The 20,514-nt window shown below is 42.9% G+C and overlaps 1 protein-coding gene across 8 annotated transcripts in view; it reads left to right on the top strand.

Annotated features, from left to right (window-relative positions):
- The window catches only part of LOC121280891, a 270,129-nt gene that overhangs the window by 226,711 nt on the left and 22,904 nt on the right, over positions 1-20,514 (top strand). For all 8 annotated transcript variants that reach the window (XR_005943756.1, XR_005943750.1, XR_005943755.1 and 5 more), the window contains one exon: positions 20,229-20,301. The gene's annotated coding sequence lies outside the window, so the exon portion shown is untranslated. The remainder of the gene's footprint in view (positions 1-20,228; positions 20,302-20,514) is intronic.

Here is a 20,514-nt window from a genome sequence, read left to right on the forward strand (position 1 = left end):
GCAAAAGAAACCAGCCTTCTTATCAACTGGTTGTGGGAGGATGCTTAGTGATGAGCCAACATAGCAATATACATTAAAAATAAACTAGTACTTTGGCTTCACCCCAGTTTCTTCCTGACCTGGCGTCTTGATTTCATGTTAAGAGATTGGCACCCACTGTTTATCTGGTTCCTAAAAATTTCAGCATGGTTGTTTAGAGATCCAAGTAACTATCTGTGAGGTAGTTGTTATCACTAATAATCCTATGTTGCTTTTATTTTTACCAAATACATTTGTTATCCTAAGAACAGATCTTTATTTAAGACCTGGATGATAACACTGATACAAAAAGCATATCAGCAAATGCCAGATAGAGGATACATGAAACTCTGTGTGTACTTTTTACACTGCTGTCTTAAATTTCAACTATCTTAAGTACTTTTCTCACCAAACAAAGTTGGTACTATTCATCGGGGTCATTTGAGAAAAAAATTAGAAACCTATGGTTAATGTTTGTCAATTGGAAATTCATTTTAATGCACTTTTGATGTTGACATTGTGGGAATGTTTTCGGTCCTTATTATAGTGTCATCAGCTGTAGAACAACCTAAGGTTATGATCTCACCTACTTATTGGATCCCAAACACACATATTGAAATTTGATGTCTGGGAGTTTTACTTGATCATTGCCCTCAATCTGAAATTTCTCTGCTTTTATTCATGAAAACTACTCAGAGCACTAAAACAGTCATGCCTCTGGTAACATTCCCAATACATACATACCATGAGCTTCCAGGTTGGATTTGGACCATGAATTAATCATCTTTGTATGGACTGTTTTAAATTGAATTTATTTAGGTAAATATTAAAAGAAAAGCAAATAGCTGCAAGGAAAGACAGGTAAGAATAATAGGAATTTGAATTAAGTGTTCAAAGCAAGCATTCTGGATGCAAACATTAATGGTTTTTCATTTCTGTAATAACTAAATACAGCATTGCTGTTATTCATGCGGATAAGATTATGGTTATTTGCTAGAACATCAAATACATTTGTGGATAGTTCATGTTAATGTATTGTGCTTGGACCCAGAAGAATTTTTTTTCATTTATGTACCTAGATTCTTAAAAGTAGAACTGGTGCTCTGCAGAACACTACTGTTGCTGGCCAAAAGCTAAAGATTTTTACGATGTGAAATAGGTATACTAGTCTATACAACACTGGCTAGTTGATTGCAGCCAACGCTGAACTTGGAATGCTGTGACTAAAATAAGTGTCCTTAGGCTAGGGAGATTAAAGTTCAGTCAGGATTCTAGCTTCTGATCACAATCCAGTGACTTCTGTGAGTTATCCATGAGATTGAGTTAAGGCTTTATTGTAATTCCCTATATGTTTAACTCAACTACCAGTACTCCCCAAAATAAAAGCAAAATACTGCAGATGCTGGAAATCTGAAATAAAACAGAAAATGCAGGAAATATTCAGGTCAGACAGCACCTTTAGAGAGAAAGAGTTAATGTTTCAGGTCATGATGACCCTTCATCAGAACATCGGACATAAAAGTTCTGATGAAGTCATCATGACCTGAAACTTTGGGCAGGATTTTCATGAAATTGGGAAGACTTCACCGACCTTTAAAATGGCGGGCAGGGATTCCTGGCTCCCACAATTTTTGTCAGTGTGGGATAAGGATGTAAGCTTGTCCAGGTCATGAGCCAGCTCCCTGCATTCCCGACCTGGCCAGCTCCATTGTAAAGGTAGGCATCTCCTAGCACTGTGACCGCCCCTCCCCCCCAAACAATGTTTGTGGAGTCAGAACAGCTTTTCAAGGATGCTGGGTTCACAGATCCTCAGAGCTGTCTTGAACCAGGGTCTGGATGAGGGAACCTTTTGAAAGGTACATTTAAAAGGTTATACCTATGCCCCTCCACCTATCCCCAATGGCCTCTCACCATACTCTCCACGCCAACCTATGGCACTTTCATGCCTATTCACCCAGTATTGACTCTGTACTGAATCAATGAACCCTACAGTATTAATGGCATTTGTGGAAAAGCTTAAAAAAAACATTCATTCATAACTTTCTTTTAAAAACTGCCATAAAAAGTGTCAATCTACTAAACCTTTAGAGTAGCAACAGCAGAAACTACAAGCACTTGACACCTTGTGTAAATAAACATTGTACAATTGACAAAATTGACCTAAGAAAGATCTGTCAATCAAGCAATGTTTTCCTTTGTGTGCAGCTGTTTCAACAGACTAATGGATGTCTAGACTCTCAACCAAGAATTCACCGATTCACCATCTCTTTTTTCTCTTGCCAATTTTCACAGTCAGCTTTCCTCCTGTCCCAAGGGCATTGCCACCTTGCTTGACACCATTCTACGAGCATCTTCATTTTTTTGTCCAAGTATTATTCACTTCTTATCCTTGACGTTTTAACAGCAGCAGGCAAATTATTATCTTGGAGACATTATGGGGCATCTGTTCACATCGTACATGACATACACATCCAGCAGGGACCATTAAATAACAATTAGAATTAAGGACCTTGGATTATGTTCCTAACTCAGAGGGGAAGTGCTTTGAGACATGAGACTGTGATAGAAGGTTACTTCTTTTCCTTCAAGGTACTGAACCAATTGTACCTCAAGTCAGTGCCTGAGCCTAAGGACGAGCACTGACTAGAAATCAAATTTGGGTGCTACCTGCTCTATTTTTCCTCAACACATTGAGTGAAAAGTCAAATTGTTACAATCACTGGCAATTTCACTTGTAAATGCATTTTAGTGAATAGTTACTAATGGGTCAGAACAGCAAAACACATATAAGCCAGGTTTTCTAGCCCTGCCCGTGGTAGGCATCATTGCGGACAGGACAAGAAAATTTGGAGATCAGTCAAAGGTCAGTTCACTTTTGGCCACTCTCCAAATTCTCCTGTCCCGCCTGCAGCTGTGCCCACTGTTGGCGGGGCTAGAAAATCCCACCCATTAGGTATAGTTTTCTCTCGGATTTGAACGTGGGAACCTTTATTTCAGTTGTGTATTGAATAAGTCCAGGCAAGTTTAAAATAAAGAAACCAAAATGTGTAATTAAACACAGATGCTAATTTTGTATCCTCAAAATACTGATGTAAAATGGAGTTGTCCCATGTATACATGGTTTATAATGCTGTCATAGAAAAGAATATTTAAAATACTGTTTTATTGTAGTTTCCTAATAATTCCCTAATGGTAATAGTGAGCGATCTATAAACATTGAGTGGTAAAGTGAAGATTGGTATTTCAGAATGTGGTTATGGAAAGGGTGACCTATATGGTTTTGGTACTTGTGAAGAAGCCATTAAAAGATTCAGTATATCAGTTTATTTGGAGTATCAGGAGACTTACAGTACATGGATATTGTTTTTATAGATTATTTAACTTGTTTTTATACTGGAAGTAAAATTTAGATTAATCAGAATCCATCTAGTTTCAAACAAAGGTTCTTTAGTCCATTTGAATCCATCCATCCAGGATACCAACCCTAATTTCTTCACATAATGGAACTAGCTATTTGTTAAATGAGACCAATGTTCAGGCTTCCGCATTTGAACAACTGCGTTTTCTAGATGATTCAGTAACAACTGATGGAATCCAAGGGTGTCTGGTAATTATGTTCTAATTGAAACTTAAGAATAGATCCAAATTTGTTTCATGTTAAGTCATACCCTTGCCTTAAGATATCATGTTCAGCATCTTGAGATATAGATATATATATATATTTATGATACATACATATATATATATATATATGAGGTACACCTGATTCATGTGCAAGTATCAGTCTGAGATTCTAATCATTCTCCTAGCCCACCCAGCATTCTAGTGTGAACGTAAAGCATTTCTAATAAAATTACTTGCACTTCGATCATTGAGATTTGAACTGAATGTAGATTGTAATGTGAACCAAAAGTACTATGTAATGTCACTTAAAAGGAATTGAGATTTTCATGAGCGCAAAGCACTCGTTGAGGGAAGGTTTACCATTCTGCCTTAGTGTGGAGGGAAGCAGAAACTTCCCTTTGGACTGTAGATATTCTAACGTTTAAACAACTAGATTATTAGCTGACATAAAAACAAAAAACTGCGGATGCTGGAAATCCAAAACAAAAACAGAAATACCTGGAAAAACTCAGCAGGTCTGGCAGCATCGGCGGAGAAGAACAAAGTTGACGTTTTGAGTCCTCATGACCCTTCAACAGAACTAAGTAAAAATATTATTTTTATTTTTGCTTAGTTCTGTTGAAGGGTCATGAGGACTTGAAACGTCAACTTTGTTCTTCTCCGCCGATGCTGCCAGACCTGCTGAGTTTTTCCAGTTATTTCTGTTTTTGTTATTAGATGACATACTGCCTTCTGCAGACTGCCTGTAGAAGGTGCTGTCACATGGCATAAATATGGGACGGTTACAATCCAGTTCCAAATGTCTGAGAGAGAGAAAGCCCTCTATAATTTTCTATTTGTAATTACTTAGCTTATTATTGGTATGTGTGTATACCTTAATTCAAAGGATGATACCTAGTTGTATATTAAAGTCTAAAGCTTAGTATTTACCTTTTTGAACCATTGTTTACTAGAAATACAGTATCAGAAATTTCTGCAGTAACATGCTATTCTACTATTGTGAAGTACTTCAAAAGACTATAAGTTTAACAGGAGCCTTCATTTGCCACATGATTCACACTGCAGTGCAAGTACTATTTAAGAGCTGTACCCCATTTTAGAAAGGGGCAAACCAGCAGTCCACCAGTTATGTTTGTTGGTGCCTAACTGCTCTATAGACGAGTGAAAGCAGCATTTTGTACTTCCGCACATAAACCTATGTGCACAGCTCTGCTAATTGTTGTTCAAATGCTGATGAAAGTTTAACACACAGCTTTCTTGTCAGCTAACATAAAACTTCCAAAAGTTTGTTTGCACTATTTGCAATTATACTGTGGTCTGTGCAAAGCCATAGCTACATGCAACCACTTCCGTAAGGTGGTCAACCACCTGAAGCCAAATTTTGAATTCACACCTATACGGTTGTAAAATGTCTAGCAAGACATCTGGATCTGGAAACAAAGCTGTGGAGGATCTCCCTGGAACAGGTTCTAAAGTAATGATTCACTTTAGTGTATAGTACATATGGTGATATTGTAGATATGATTGGAATATGATTATTTTGTGAAAGTGTAGACATCTTCTGATTCATAATGTATTACTGGTTAATTCTTAGTAAATTAAAAGCAGACTATAATAGATCTTTTATTTGGTTCATAAAACAGTTGTAAGATGTTTTTTCCCAACTGTTCAAAGAGGAACTCTGCCTGAATGATGATTGTGAATATGCTGAAACTTCATTGCATTGTTAAAGTGAGTGCAACTAGCCTTGGAAGGGAATAGACAGCAAAGGTTCTTGCTCCTGATCGCGGTCCAATAACTCCTGCTGAAAAGTGTGTGTATGTGATGCATTTATATAGTATGTGTGTGTTTGTATATATAAACATATATATTAGTATATGCACCAAAGGCTGTTTAAGATGACTACTTGGACAAGGTATTAGAGAGTGGTCAGCATCCATGATTCCATAATAAGCAAACATCAGCAGCATCAAGAAAGGAATGGAGCAAATATGCATTAAGCTAATATTGGAAGCTGTGTGTAATTGGACAGGAGGGAATTTGGTTGTGGGGATCTCATTGATTTTTCACTCTGCAGAAGCTGTGAACAAGAGTAAGTTGCATCACTCCCTATGGTGGATGAGTATTTTTACTTTAACTGTTTTGTTTACACATATGTTTTACACACTGCAGGCGATCTTATACAAAGTAACAAAACTCAGTGACTCGAAAGGGTATGGAAAGCTGAAATATTTAAAAAGCATTTAGCGGTTGTGTTTTGTCATAAACAGTTTCCATAATGGGAAGTAGCTGGTTGGCATTTCTGAAACTTGTGATTTTCTCCCTCATCTTTATGTAAAAAGTTGCTGAAGAGTTTCCTGCCTTTGATTAGAACTGATGCAACAGCTGCCTGTGACAGCTATGTGGTGTGCCTTCTTGGTAGCTGCTGTCTGAATATCTTAAAGCAATATTTACAAATCTGTAAGCAAGGAAATACACTTGCACCCTTGACCCTATTTAAGATGGATTGCATATTGTCATGGAAATAGTTAACAGTAAACACTTTTATAGGGTTTTTAAATTGGTGGGAATATTGACAGAGGATTTGATCTTAAAGGACCACTAGATTGAACATTTTGGCCTTCATTAGGACTATTTTGGCCAGTTGAAAATACTGTAATGGAAAACTAGTACAGAAAATGTACCATAAGCAAAGTTTTATCTTTATAGAGCTGCAATGTATTACAGTCATTCACTTTCATTTACAGTTTTGAAATCATTAGGAACTTTGGGGGGTGGGCAATGTAGTTTGAGGAAAGTGGAAGAGGGCATTTCTTAATGAATTAAGATTTATCATAGTATATAAATCAACAGCACATGCTGTTAGGAATGTCCCCATTGATTATAAAACAAATAACACTGGATTTGAAGTGCTGAATATAGTGGACTGAAAAAGGCCATTTGATGCCCGAACTACTGCCTGTCAGAATGCAGTGTCTTATGAACTGTATTGTCTGCACAACTTGCTCAGTAGCTATTGTTTGGGCTGTACAATAATCAATGCTCAGTATACGTTTAATTGTTGCTTTATTGTGACTGTATGGCTTTGTAGTCAAGTTTTACAATCTGCCTTTAAGGCCTGTTTTAAAGGCCATCAAATTTCTGGTGGGCAAGACATTATTTTTTAATAATTTGTTCTTTTAGCTGTCTGCCAGAAATACATTAAACCAAATCATGTTCCATAGTGAGGGATGTGTTCAGTGGTTAAATAACTGTTCTTGAGCAAGGCTGTCCTGTGAAACAAGACCAAAATAACATAGATCTTCTGTATTTGTACATGGTGAAAAAGAAGTCAGAGAATAAAGGTTACATTTACTGAAACTTAAAAAGTTTGTTGCTGTTTGATATTTACAGTTCTGCAATGTGATTGTTTTACACAGTTTTGGCTTTAGAGCCATAAATCAAAATAATTCTTAAATGTTGGTGCCACTCCTTTTCTGAAATCATAACCACCCAAAAGTATCACTTCCCTCTGCTCCTCAAAGCCTCATAAGTAAGCTTTATGACATAGCTCCATACTCTCCACAACATAGTTTTTCATCTGAGCCAAAGTCAGACAAGAAGTACATTAATAACAATTAAACTAGTTATAATGTTCAATAAAATGGGATATTTAACTCAGTTTAATGGAACACATTTGAAATATTGTGCACAACTTTGAGTACATTGAAACAGTGTAGGCCATTTATCTCTACAAGCCTGTTCTGCCATTCAGTGAGGTCAAGAGTGATCTGTGATCTAATTCCACCTGTGTCTTTGGATAACAAAAATCTATCAATCTCAGATTTAAATTTAACAATTGAGCCAACATCAACTGCTGTTTGCGGAAGAGTTCCAAACCTCAACTCCCAAATTGTGTCTAGGAATATTTCTAACTTCACTCTTGAAAAGCCTCACTCTAACTTTTAGGTTATATATCTCAGTCCTAGACTCCCCAACTGGAGATAATAGTTTCTCTCTATCTACCCTATCAGTTTCCTTTAGTATCTTGGAAATCTTAATCATATAACCCCTTAACCTTCTAAATTCCAGGGAATCCAACTCTTGTTTGTGTAACCTCACCACGCAATTCAACCCTTGGAGTCCAGGTATCATTGTCGTAAACCTAAATTGTGCTCCTAATATATCCTTCCTGAGGTGTAGTGCCGAGAACTGAACACAGTATTCCATGTGTGGTCTAACTGGGGCTTTGTGTAGCTGTAGGGTAACTTCCATCCCCTTGCATTCTAGTCTTCTAGATATAAAGCTAATATTCCATTAGCCTTTTTGATTATTTTCTGTACCAATACATGACACTTTAATGATATCTATGTACATGAACCCCAAGTCTTGCTGGACCTCCACTGCTTTGAACTTTTCACCATTTAGAAACTACTCTCATCTGTTCTTTTGAGCTCCAAAGTGAATGACCTTACACTTGCCTACATTGAAAACCATTTGCAACAGCTTATCCATTCATTAATCTACTAATATCTCATTTTCTGTCTCCATCTACACTGCCTTCAATACTATCTATCTCTTGTGTCATTTATAGACTTCTATATCTGGCTCTATATCCCAACACCTTTGTTAATAAATATGGTGAATAGTTGAGGTCTCAACCTGTGGGATCCCACTAGCATATCCTGCTAATTAGAGTAGCTGCCCATTATCATTGTCCTGCCGCTTAGCCAATTTCCTAGCCATGTCAAGCATTTGCTTTCAATTTCATGAGCTCCAACTTTAGCTAACAGCCTCTTATGAGGGACTTTATTAAATGCCTTCTGGAAGTCCATAAAAATAGCATATAGCAATATTCCCCTGTCCACTACTACTTCAGTCACCTCTTCACAAAATTCAATCAGGTTCTTCAGGCATGGTTAACCTTTACAAGTCTATTCTGGCTCTCCCTGACTAGCTGAAAATTTTCAAGGTGTTCAATCATATCCTTAATTATAGGCTATAGTAATATCCTGTCAACGGATGTTAGGCTAACTGGTCCATAGTTCACTGCTTTCCCTCTCTCATCCTTCCTAAATAGTATAGTGACAAGTGCAATTTTCTTATCAAAAGGAATGGATCCTCAATTGAGACAACATTGGAAAATTATATTTAAGGTATCTGCAATGCTCTCATCAACTTCATTTAAAATCCTGGATGGCAACCATCTGGTCCTGGTAACCTGTCACTCTTCAGTGCCTTTATTTTCTCCATTACTGTTATTTTGTTTATATTGATTTGAGTGATTCCATATTTGTTTCACTGGGATATCCAGCATGTTATAAACTCTTCCTAAATGGTAAGAGATTAGAAAGTGTAGATGTACAAAGGGACCTGGGTGTCCTTGTCCAGAAGTCACTGAAAGCTAACATGCATGTGCAGCAGGTAATTAGGAAGGCAAATGGAATGTTAGCCTTTACCTCAAGAGGATTTGAGTACAAGAGCAGTGAAGTCTTGCTTCAATTGTACTGAACCTTGGATAGATCGCACCTGGAGTACTGTGGCAGTTTTGATCCCCTTATCTCAGAAAGAATATTATTGCCATAGAATGTGTGCAACAAAGGTTCACCAGATTTGTTCCAGGGATGGCAGGATTGTCTTAGAGAGATTGGGGAAACTGAGCCTGTATCCTGTAGAGTTTCGAAGAATGAGAGGTGATCTCATTGAAACATACAAAATACTTAAAGGAATAGACAGGGTAGATGCAGGTTTCCCCTGGCTGGGGAGGCTAAAACCAGGGTACACAATTTCAAAATAAGGGGAAAGCCACATAGGACCGAGATGAGGAGATATTTCTTTACTCAGAGGATTGTGAATCTTTGGAATTCTCTACCCCAGAGGGTCGCGGAAGCTCAGTCATTGAGTATGTTTAGGATAGAGATTGATAGATTTCTGATTAACAATAACGTAAAGGGTTATGAGGATAATGTGGGTAAAAGACATTCAAGTGTTCGATCAGCCATGATCATATTGAACGGTGAAGCAGGCTTGATGGGCTGAATGGCCTCCTGTTCCTATGTTCCTCTACTGTAAATACTGACACAGTAAATTCTCAACATGGCTGCCTTTATATTTTGGCTGCTAGTCAAGAAATGCCTCAAATTTTAAAATTCCCCTCCTTTTTTTCAAGTTCCTCCATGGTCTTGCCCCCCATCTCTGTGACCTACACAGCCCCACACCCTTCCAAAGGTATCAGTGCTCCTCTCATTCTGACCTTTTGAGCATCCTTAATTTTAATCACTCCACTATCGGTGGTAGTGGCTTTGGCTACCTGGACCCTAAGCTCTGAAATTCCTTCCTTAAGCTTCTCCACCTCACTAACGAGCTTTCCTTGTTTAAGATGCTCGTTAAAACCATCCTCTTTGACTAAGTGTTTGAATGTCTTTTACCCACAGTATCCCCATAACCCTTTACGTTATTGGTCATCCACCCTAATATCTCCTAATGTGGCTCAGTGTCATTTTATTTTATACAATGCCCTTGTGAAGCGTCTTGGGACATTTTATTATGTTTAAGGTGCTGTCTGTATACAAGTCATTGTTGGTCCCAATGTGACTGAATTCTCACTTTCCCTTTCCAATATACTTTCAAGCGAGTTCAAAATGACCCTAACCCTGACTCTAAAGGATGCTATCTATCCCCCTAATTATTGAATTCCCTACAACTACCATATTAATCTTTCCTTCCTCCTGTTGGCAGCCTCTGGTTCCATGGTGAGCATCCTGGCTGTCCTTCCTACAATCTTTATCATTATCCTCATATGTGGCAAGTACATTTTGTCTGTTGCATAGGATTAATCACTGCAGATCCTCATTCTCTACCACACCTGGATTCTCCTTAGGCTGCATACTATTAGTCATACCAACCCTTCTATGATGTTGCCCCTGAGTTGTGATCAAGGTCTGGAGCAAACTGCTCAGATACTCCTCCCTTGTGTGTCAGTCTTTCTCCAACTTTCCTACTTTTACTCAAACTTCTAAGCTGGGGAGATTCAAGGTGGAGGCATCTACTCATGTGTTTGCTTGGGACTGTCTTGCTGTCCATTAGCTGCTGTGTACCGTCCACAAATTTCTACATATGTACCTTACTTTCAGAAGGACACTTTTGTCTTGGGACAAAATTTAGGAGGATAACTACTTACTTGGGGAAGAAAAGTAATGTCTTGGGTTCTGTAAATCATGAAAAACAGGTTACATAAATTGGGATTGCAAGACACATAGATATGGATTTAAAATGGGGTTGCTGAAGTACTAAATCTAAATATGGAATTGGATACCTTCAAGGAAGACTAGACATGGAAGGCGTTCCTCCTGCATAACTGAAATAGATATACTCAAATTATTTCAATCAATTTATTTCGTGCATTTTGTCTAGCAGATGGATAGTCAGGTGTTAACAGTTTTGATGACAACTCAAATGAAGAGTCTGAACCTCAATGCTTTGACAGTGAATATTAGTTGTGATTACAGTGAGCAATCACGCCTATCTCCGTGGGATTATTTCTATTCATGTGAGCTCAGCTTGAGGTCGGTGGTAAGAATATACTCTTGAGGTAGAAGATTTTGGTCAAATTTGATTGACGGGCCTACTGGTAAAACACAAAACATGAAAGGAGTCAGAGGCTCTGTCTTCACACAAAAGGGCTATTTGAGCAGTCAGCCTGTAATGAGGAGAAATTGCTCCTCACAAGCCTAGAGCCGGTCAGTCAAAAAGCTGACCAGGAATAGTTACGAGTCTGCTAAAATAGTATGGTATATTATTTTCAAGGAGATTTCTGGTAGTTAGTGCATCAAGCTGAAATTTGATTACAGCTGTTACAATCTACATTCACTTGTCTCTAAAGCAGTTCAACAATTGTATCTGGCCTCATCTGATTAAAATGTTTCCCTGTTGGCTTACTTATAGACTGGAGATGCGAGAACAGGTGTGAAAAACATAATATCCAGTTCCGATCACAAGGGAGTAAGATTGTTGCACCCTTGGGTTATACTAGCACATAAGTAGATATTGAGCCATTGACCAGCACAGCTGTAGCTGAGAGAATATGTAACGCTTTTCTGAAATTTGTAATCTATACAAATAGGTGTGCATTCAGGCATACTCATACAATTAAGGGAATATTCACATATATTTTGTGAGATTGTATATCCAGGAGTACATTTACTTTTATTTTGAGTGTGCAAAATCCCATACATTGCTTATGAACTCATTGTACATCCTAACTGCACAGTAGCGGGAGGTAGACTTTGCTGCATCTGGGGTTTTTCAACATGAATGTACTTCAACTGGGACCTATGTGGATCAGGATGCAAGACACCTTGTATGACCTAGGGCTTTTGGAGCCTTACTTTGGGAGTAGTACTTTGAGTAATGAGCATTCTGATGAAAGGTCCCGACTTGAAACGTTAACTCTGTTTTTCTCTCCACAGATGTTGTTTGAACTGTTGAGTATTTTCTTTTTCTCTTAGCTTTCCATCATCCACAGTATTTTGTTTTTGTATTTTAAATCTTGTTAGTTGGAGTCAGTCACCCTCATGGTCAGTGAGCAAATTGCTGCCTTGTACTGCTTGATCTCTCCATTTCCGAATGGCAGATCTCTGATGTTTCACCCATATAATTGTAAAGTGAATGAGGCAGAGCTGCTGCTGGAGTCAGGGCCATTCCAGTGACCCCCACCCCCCTCCTAATCTGAAAATGGTAAACTTGAAGTATCAGCATAAACTGGTGCTAGCTGCCAATTTTTGTCTTTTTAATAAACAACCATTCCCCATGTTGTTATTTTTAAGATTCAGAAAACATTTAGACAAATGATAGTAATTATTATATGGATTCAAAGCATTCAGCTGCTTTTGTAAGCTGGAATTTTCTGGTCTGGTTGTGGTGGGACCTAACATGGGAGATTCGGCAGCCCAGCCAAAAGTCCATTGGTAAGAATTTTCAGGATGGCAGGGGGTGCTCGGCCCTTGCCATCTAAAGAGCATTGATTGGCAGTAGGTGGGACTTCCGTCCCTCACTCAGGAGAAAGTCCTGCCTTAGAGAGCTGCCAGCCAATCAGATTTGCTGGCAGCTCTCCAGTCCCTCCAGGAACAGCGCTTTGGTGGCCGGAAGAGGCACTACAAGAAGCTTCCAGAGCTTAAGCCCAGGGAACTGGAGAAAAAGGTGTCGGGAGTCCAGGCGGGGAGGGTAGGGAAGTCCTAGGGGGAGGGGGAAGGGGGCAATCTGGGTCTCAGGATAGGCCTGGGGGGTGGGGATGGAGGTCCGCAGGTCACCGGTCCTTAAGGGGAGGGCACCACAGGGATTTGATGGAGACATTTTCCCTCTCCCTGCCCCATCTTGCCACCTGAGATCTAACTCCCTTCATTTTTGGCCTCCCTCCTCTGAGCTGTCATTTTCCTAAAAATTTAGGCTGGGCAGGAAATAGACCTTAAGTGGCCACTTAACTGCCTTAATTGGGACAAGGGTGGGCTTCCTGTCTGAGGCCCTGCCGTTCCCAGTGTGAAATCGTTCCAAACTCAAGGTGGGCAGGAACACAGAGGGAATCCTGTCTATGCAATTTCACACTCCCCATCCACCTCAGAATTCTGACCATTGACTTTGGTGGGACTGGATGATCCCGGTGATGGGTGGGGCCAGAAAATCCCACCCATAGATTTTAAGTGATCACAAGAAAGGCACATCAATACTGAACATATTCTACAAACCTACTATTTAAATAATGATGGACACCATTAGGCATGTTGAATAAGAGTAGCTGAGAAAACTGGGTTGAAAATGATGCCCTTGTGCATTTTGGACTAACTGGAATATTTTTTTCCAAATGATTTTTCTTGCAATACAAGCTCAACCGCCCCAACCCTCCACCCCACCTCAGCTAATGAATCAGTTCTCCTCCATATTGAATACCACTTGGAGGAAGCACTGATGGCAGCAAGGGCACAGAATGTGCTTTGGGGGACGTCAATGTCCATCACCAAAAGTGGCTCGGTAGCACCACTACTGACTGAGCTGGCTGAACCCTAACGGACATAGCTGCTAGACTGGGATGGTGGCAGTTAGTGAGGGAACCAACAAGATGGAAAACCATACTTGACCTCATCCTCTCCAACCCTGCCACAGACGCATCTGTCCATGACACTATCGGTAGGAGTGACCAACGTACAGTACTTGTGGAAATGAAGTCCCGTCTTCACATTGAGGATGCCCTCCATTGTGTTGTGTGGCACTACCATTGTGCTAAATGGGATAGATTTCAAACAGATCTAGTAACTCCAGGCTGGGCAACCATGAGGCACTGTGGGCCATCGGCAGCAGCAGAATTGTATTCAACCACAATTTGTAACCTCATTGCCTGGCACATCCCCCACTCTACCATTACCACCAAGTCAGGGGATTAACCCTGGTTCAATGAAGAGTACAGGAGGGTGTGCCAGAAATAGCACCAGGCATACCTAAAAATGAGGTGTCAACCTGGTAGAGCTATAAAACAAGACTACTTGCATGCCAAACAGCATAAGCAGCAAGTGATAGACGTAGCTAAGCGATCCCACAACCAACAGATCAGATCTTAGCTCTGCAGTCCTGCTACATCCAGTCGTGAATGGTGGTGGACAATTAAACAACTCACTGGAGGAGGAGACACCACAAATATCCCCATCCTCAATGATAGGGGAGCCCAAAACATCAGTGCAAAAGGTAAGGCTGAAGCATTTACAACAATCTTCAGCCAGAAGGGCCGAATGGATGATCCATCTTGGCATCCTCCAGAGGTCTCCAGCATCACAGATGCCAATCTTCAGCCAATTCTATTCACTCCACATGATATCAAGAAACGGCTAAAGACACTAGGTACTGCAAGGCTATGGACCCTGACAATATTCTGGCAATAGTACAGAAGACATGCTACAGAATTTGCTGTGCTGTTAGCCAAGCTGTTCCACTACAGTTGCAACACTACCCGGCTATGTGGAAAATTGTCCAGGTATGTCCTGTACAGAAAAAGCAACCCGGCCAATTACCGCCCCATCAGTCTACTCTTGATCATCAGTAAAGTGATGGAAGAGGTCATCAACAGTGCTATCAAGCAGCATTTGCTTAGCAATATCCTGTTCACTGACGCTCATTTTGGGTTCCACCAGGGTCACTCAGCTTCTGACCACATTACAGCCCTGGTCCAAACATGGACGAAAGACCTACACTCCAGAGATGAGAGTGACTACCCTTGACGTCAAGGCAGCATTTGACAAGTGGGATCAAGGAATCCTAGCAAAACTGGAGTCAATGGGAATCAGGGGGAAAACTCTCTGCTGGTGAGGGGGAATGGGGGATGATGCAGGGAGGGGGGTGTGGTAAGGGGAGCACAGCATGTGGTAATCAGCTGGAGGTTTTCTTGCCCATGTTTGACCTCATCTCATGCAACATCATGGGGTCCGGAGAAATCCCTGGACAACTCCCTCCTGACTGTATACCACTGCTGGGTCTGTCCTGCCACTGGGTCAGGACAGGGGCAGAATGGTGATGGTGGTATCTGGGCATGACTATGTTAGGCTGTTCCTTTAGTCTGTGGGACAGCCCCCCACTTTTGTCACAAGCCCCCAGATGTTAGTAAGGAGGACTTTGCAGGGGCGACAGGTTGTCGTTTCTGGTGTCTAGTTCGATGCTGGGTAGTACTTCCGGTTTCATTCATTTTAGGCTTTTTAATGGTTTGATACAACTGAGTGGCTTGCTGGGCCATTTCAGAGGGCATTTAAGAGTCAGCCATGTTGCTGTGGATCTGGAATCACATGTAGCCAGACCGAATAAGAATGACAGATTTAGTGAACCAGATGGGTTTTTACGAAAATGTTTTCATGGTCATCATTAGACTTTTAATTCAAATTGAATTCATATTCCACCATCTGCTGTGGTGGGATTCGAACACAGGTCCCCAGAGCATTACCCTGGGTCTTTGGATTACTCGTTAAGTGACAGTGCCCGGTACATGCCTAGTGCACAACTGGTATAGCTACCCTTTGTCAGTGCAAAAACTACCCACTATTCCAGGATAATTTTAAAGAGCAAGTTAACCCCTGTTTTGCCAACAGATGCCTTAAAATTCTCTTCAGCCCTCACATTCAAGATGTGCAAAGAGCTCATGAACTTGTCATTCAACTTCAAACCACCTGTTCAGCTGCCTATGTTACTTCCTCCCCTGGTCTTTTCCCACTTCCAAAGTTCCTTCAAGGTTCCTGCCACACTAGCCTCAAGCACACATTTCTCTTTTATTTGTTTTCCATTTCCACTCATGCCCTATCCAAGCTAACCTCATCCATAGCCTTCACCACCACCTTCCTCGACCCCATTCCCTGCAAAACTGCCTCCTTCAACTGCACCTACCTTTACTCATGAAGGACAAGGGCAGCACTTACATGGGAACACCATCAGCTCTAAGTTCCCCTCCAAATCACACGCCATCCTGACTTGGAAATATATCAGTGTTTCTTCACTGTTACTGGGTGAAAATCCTTTAATAACAACACCGTTGGTGTGCCTACACTACATGAACTAAAGTGGTTCAAGAAGGCAGCTCACCATCACAATCTCAAGGGAAATTGGGATGGGCAATAAATGCTGGCCTTGCCAGTGACATTCACATCCCATGAAAGAATAAAAGAAACTTAACCTCCTTGCGCACCGCTCCCACCTTCCCCACCCCCCCCCACCCCGCCAATGCTAGGTGACATTGTAAATACATCCTCTGTGTGGCTATCGTCCTCCCTTTGAAAACTACCATCATCATTTACCTCTAAAAACCCACATGGCTGTTCTGTTGTCATAAGCAACTGCCTTATCTCTCCTTCTCCAAGGTCCTTGAAAATGTTGTCTTGGCACTCTTTGATTTTTTCCTATCATGTTTCCATCCCTGCCTCAGCACTGAACTGAACCTAACCAAAGTCACAAATGGAGTTCTCTATGTCTCTGACAATGTTACATTTTATCTCTCCTTCCTAACAAATGTGCAGTCTTTAACAGTCAACCAAACCATCCCCCTCCTACACCTCTATTCTCCAGCTCAGTGGACTTCCTTGCTTGATTCCATAGTTATTCGTCTGATTGTAACCACAGCATCTCCAGAAAAAACTTCTCTTCCCTTACCCATTCTGGAATCTCCAAAGATCCATCTACAGCCTTCTGCTCTTATCTACACACTGTCTATTGACTGTAACATCTGCAGTCAACTTCCACGTATTTGGTGAAATTCCTGTGTTGTCAGGCTGCTTGTTCAAAACCAGTCTTGAATATGTCTCGGTTTTCTCCAACTAAACCTTGGGCAAACTAATGTCATCGTCTTCAGCCGCCACCACATTTGTTGAATCCTTATTATGGATTCAATCCCTCTTACTGGCCACTGTCTTAGACTGTTCACAAAACTGGCGTCAGCCCCACCTCAGTCTATCTACTGCTGAAATCATCATCCATGTTTTTGTCTGCTCCAGATTTGATTTACAGAAGCAAAATACTGCAAATCTTTAACAGAAATAGAAAATTGCAACACTATCCCCGCTCCCCTCCGCTCCCCTCCCTCTTCCACCCTCCCCTCTTCCTCCTTTCCCCACTCCCTTACCCCTCCCTCCCCCCTCCTCTCTCTCCCCCTCCCCTCCCTCTCTCTTCCCCTCCCCCTCCCCCTCCCCTCCCCTCCCTCTCTCCCCCCTCTCCTTCCCTCCCTCTCTCTCCCTCCTCCCCTCCCCTCCCGCTCTCTCCCCCCTCTCCTCCCCTCCCTCTCTCTCCCCCTCCCCTCCTTCTCTCCCCTTCCCCTCCCCTCTCCCCTCCCTCTCTCCCTCCCTCTCTCTCCCCCCTCCCCTCCCCTCCCCTCCCTCTCTCCCCCCTCTCCTTCCCTCCCTCTCTCTCCCCCTCCCCTCCCTCTCCTTCCCTCCCTCTCTCTCCCCCTCCCCTCCCTCTCCTCCCACCCTCTCTCTTCCCCTCCCCCTCCCCTCCCCCTCCCCTCCCCCTCCCCTCCCCTCCCTCTCTCCCCCCTCTCCTTCCCTCCCTCTCTCTCCCTCCTCCCCTCCCCTCCCGCTCTCTCCCCCCTCTCCTCCCCTCCCTCTCTCTCCCCCTCCCCTCCTTCTCTCCCCTTCCCCTCCCCTCTCCCCTCCCTCTCTCCCTCCCTCTCTCTCCCCCCTCCCCTCCCCTCCCCTCCCTCTCTCCCCCCTCTCCTTCCCTCCCTCTCTCTCCCCCTCCCCTCCCTCTCCTTCCCTCCCTCTCTCTCCCCCTCCCCTCCCTTTCCTCCCACCCTCTCTCTTCCCCCCCTCCCCTCCCCCTCCCCTCCCTGCCTCTCTCTCTCCCTCCCTCCCCCTCCCCTCCCTCTCTCCTCCCTCTCTCGCCCCCTCCCCTCCCCTCCCCTCCCTCTCTCTTCCCCCCCCTCTCCCCCTCCCATCCCTCCCTCCCCTCTCTCTCCCCCTCCCCCATCCCCTCCCTGCCCTCTCTCTCCCCCCTCCCCTCCCCTCCCTCTCTCTCCCACCTCACCCCCTCCCTCTCTCTCCCACCTCCCCCCCTCCCCCTCCCCTCCCTCTCTCACCCCCTCCCCCTCTCGCCCCCTCCCCCTCCCCTCCCCTCCCTCTCTCTCCCCCTCCCCTCCCCTCCCTCTCTCTCCCCCTCCCCTCCCCTCCCCTCCCTCTTCCCCTCCACTCATCTCCCTCTCCCCCCTCCCCTCCCCTCCCTCTCTCTCCCCCCTCCCCTCCCCTCCCTCTCTCTCCCCCCTCTCCTCCCCTCCCTCTCTCTCCCCCTCCCCTCCCTCTCTCCCCCTCCCACCCTCTCTCTTCCCTTCCCCCTCCCCCTCTCTCCCCCTCCTCCTCCCCTCCCTCCCTCCCTTCTCCTCCCCCTCCCTCCCTCCTCCTCCCCTATCCTCCCTCATTCCCCCTCCCTCTTCCCCCCTCCCCTCCCCTCTCTTTCCCCCCTCCCCTCCCCTCTCTTTCCCCCCCTCCCCTCCCTCTCCTCTCTTTCCCCCCTCCCCTCCCTCTTTCCCCCCCTCCCCTCCCCTCCCCTCTCTTTTCCCCACCTCCCCTCCCTCTCCCCCCTTCCTTTCCCCCCTCCCTTTCCCCCCTCCCTCTCCCCCTTCCCTTTCCCCCCTCCCTCTCCCCCCTCCCTTTCCCCCTCTCCCCCCTCCTTTTCCCCCTCCCCCATCTCCTCCTCTCCCTCTCTCTCCCCTCCCCCCTCCCACTCTCTCCGCCTCTCCCCTCCCCTCCCACTCATTAGTGGCTGTGCTTTTATCTGTTTAAGCTATGCTCTGGAATTCCTTCCCAACTCCTCGTCATCTCTCTATATTGCTTTAAAACTTACCTCTTTGACCCAGCTTTTGGTCAGTGTTTTTCATATTGCCTTTGTTTTGGCATTCATCTTTTGTCTGATTTTGCCTTTGTGAAGCACTTTAGGGCATTTTTTCTGCATTGAATTTTCTATATAAATGTAAGGAGGGATCCTGGTTCACATTATGTCAAAAGGCCTGAAACAAGATTCTACACTATAGGCTACTTAATGAATAGAGTCCTGCAGGTTTTCGGTTGGTAGACTTATTAATAGCAGTGGCCTGCATAGGGCCCAGTTACTAGTGGAGCCCTGCAGGGATCAATGTTAGGACTGTTGCTCTTAAACATCTTTATCAATGATTTAGAAAAGACCCATTCATTATAGATCAATCACTAAAGATTCACAAGTGATGTAAGGTTAATTCAAAAGCAAATAAAGTACTTCAGTCTATTTCTTAGACAATTAAATATAAAACAAAAAATACCTGAATTTTCCCTTAGTTGGACCTCCTATATAATTTTGTGTATAGTGTAGAGCCCCTCACATTATGGGTGCTATAAACATAGAGATTTTTTTTTTGCCTTTCCCAGAAAATTGGCTGACAGGTGGATTGGGTCCTGGTGTGCATAACTTTCACTAGAATAGCATGGGACAGATGTATTGATGGATGAGCTGGTCGTTCCCTGTCCACCATTATCATACTTTTGTAATGTCTACTGCACATCCTCAGTAGAGGCTAACGTAAAGCCAGAACATACTGGGGTCATCAGCTCCTTCCTTAGTTCTCTATGACAAGGAACTCCCGGAAGGACATTGTCCTCGGGTAGATATTTTTACATGAGTAGAAGGTTGTCAGATTGAGCCACTTGCTCTTGCGGATTGGGTCCTTCTAAAAGCTTCAGAATTAGCCAAATCCTCGGAACATTCTTCCATACCTTAATAGCCAATTGGATTAAAAATAGAAAATGCTGGAAACACTCAACAGGCCAGGAGGCATCTTTGGAGAGAGAAATAAAGTTAACATTTTAGGTCGCTGACCTTTCACGAGATACCAATAGGATGTTTATTCTCAACAGAATCTAGTTCAGCATAGGCACAACCATGAGTTATGTGCAGCTTTAGCAGGGTTTTACTTAGTAACAACATAATACAGTAATGTGCCAAAGCTCAAAGATTAGAGGACAGCAAAGTTGTTTTAAGTTTGTATTCAACGGATCACCAATAAATTTCTAAAATTAGGATATCTTTGTGATATGAATATAAAACAAACAATTTCATCCTTTTACTAGGTTGGCTGTTATAGCTTCGGGTGATTTTGGTTTCTTCTGGGATGCTCAGGCCTCATTCTCGGCGATGCTAATGGTGAGTTGTTACCTGTGGTTGCCATCATATCTTCTTGCCCTAAGTAAGCTTGGAGAGACATGTTTCTCCCATTATTAAACCTTTATAAAACACTGGTTCAGCCAGTGACCAATCTGACACCACACCTTAGGAAGGATGTCAAGGTAGAAAAAATTTACTAGAATGGTACCGGCCATGAGGGTCTCCAGTCATGCAGAGAGACGGGAGAATATG

This window comes from Carcharodon carcharias, chromosome 8, assembly GCF_017639515.1.
Source record: "Carcharodon carcharias isolate sCarCar2 chromosome 8, sCarCar2.pri, whole genome shotgun sequence".
Taxonomy (NCBI): domain Eukaryota; kingdom Metazoa; phylum Chordata; class Chondrichthyes; order Lamniformes; family Lamnidae; genus Carcharodon; species Carcharodon carcharias.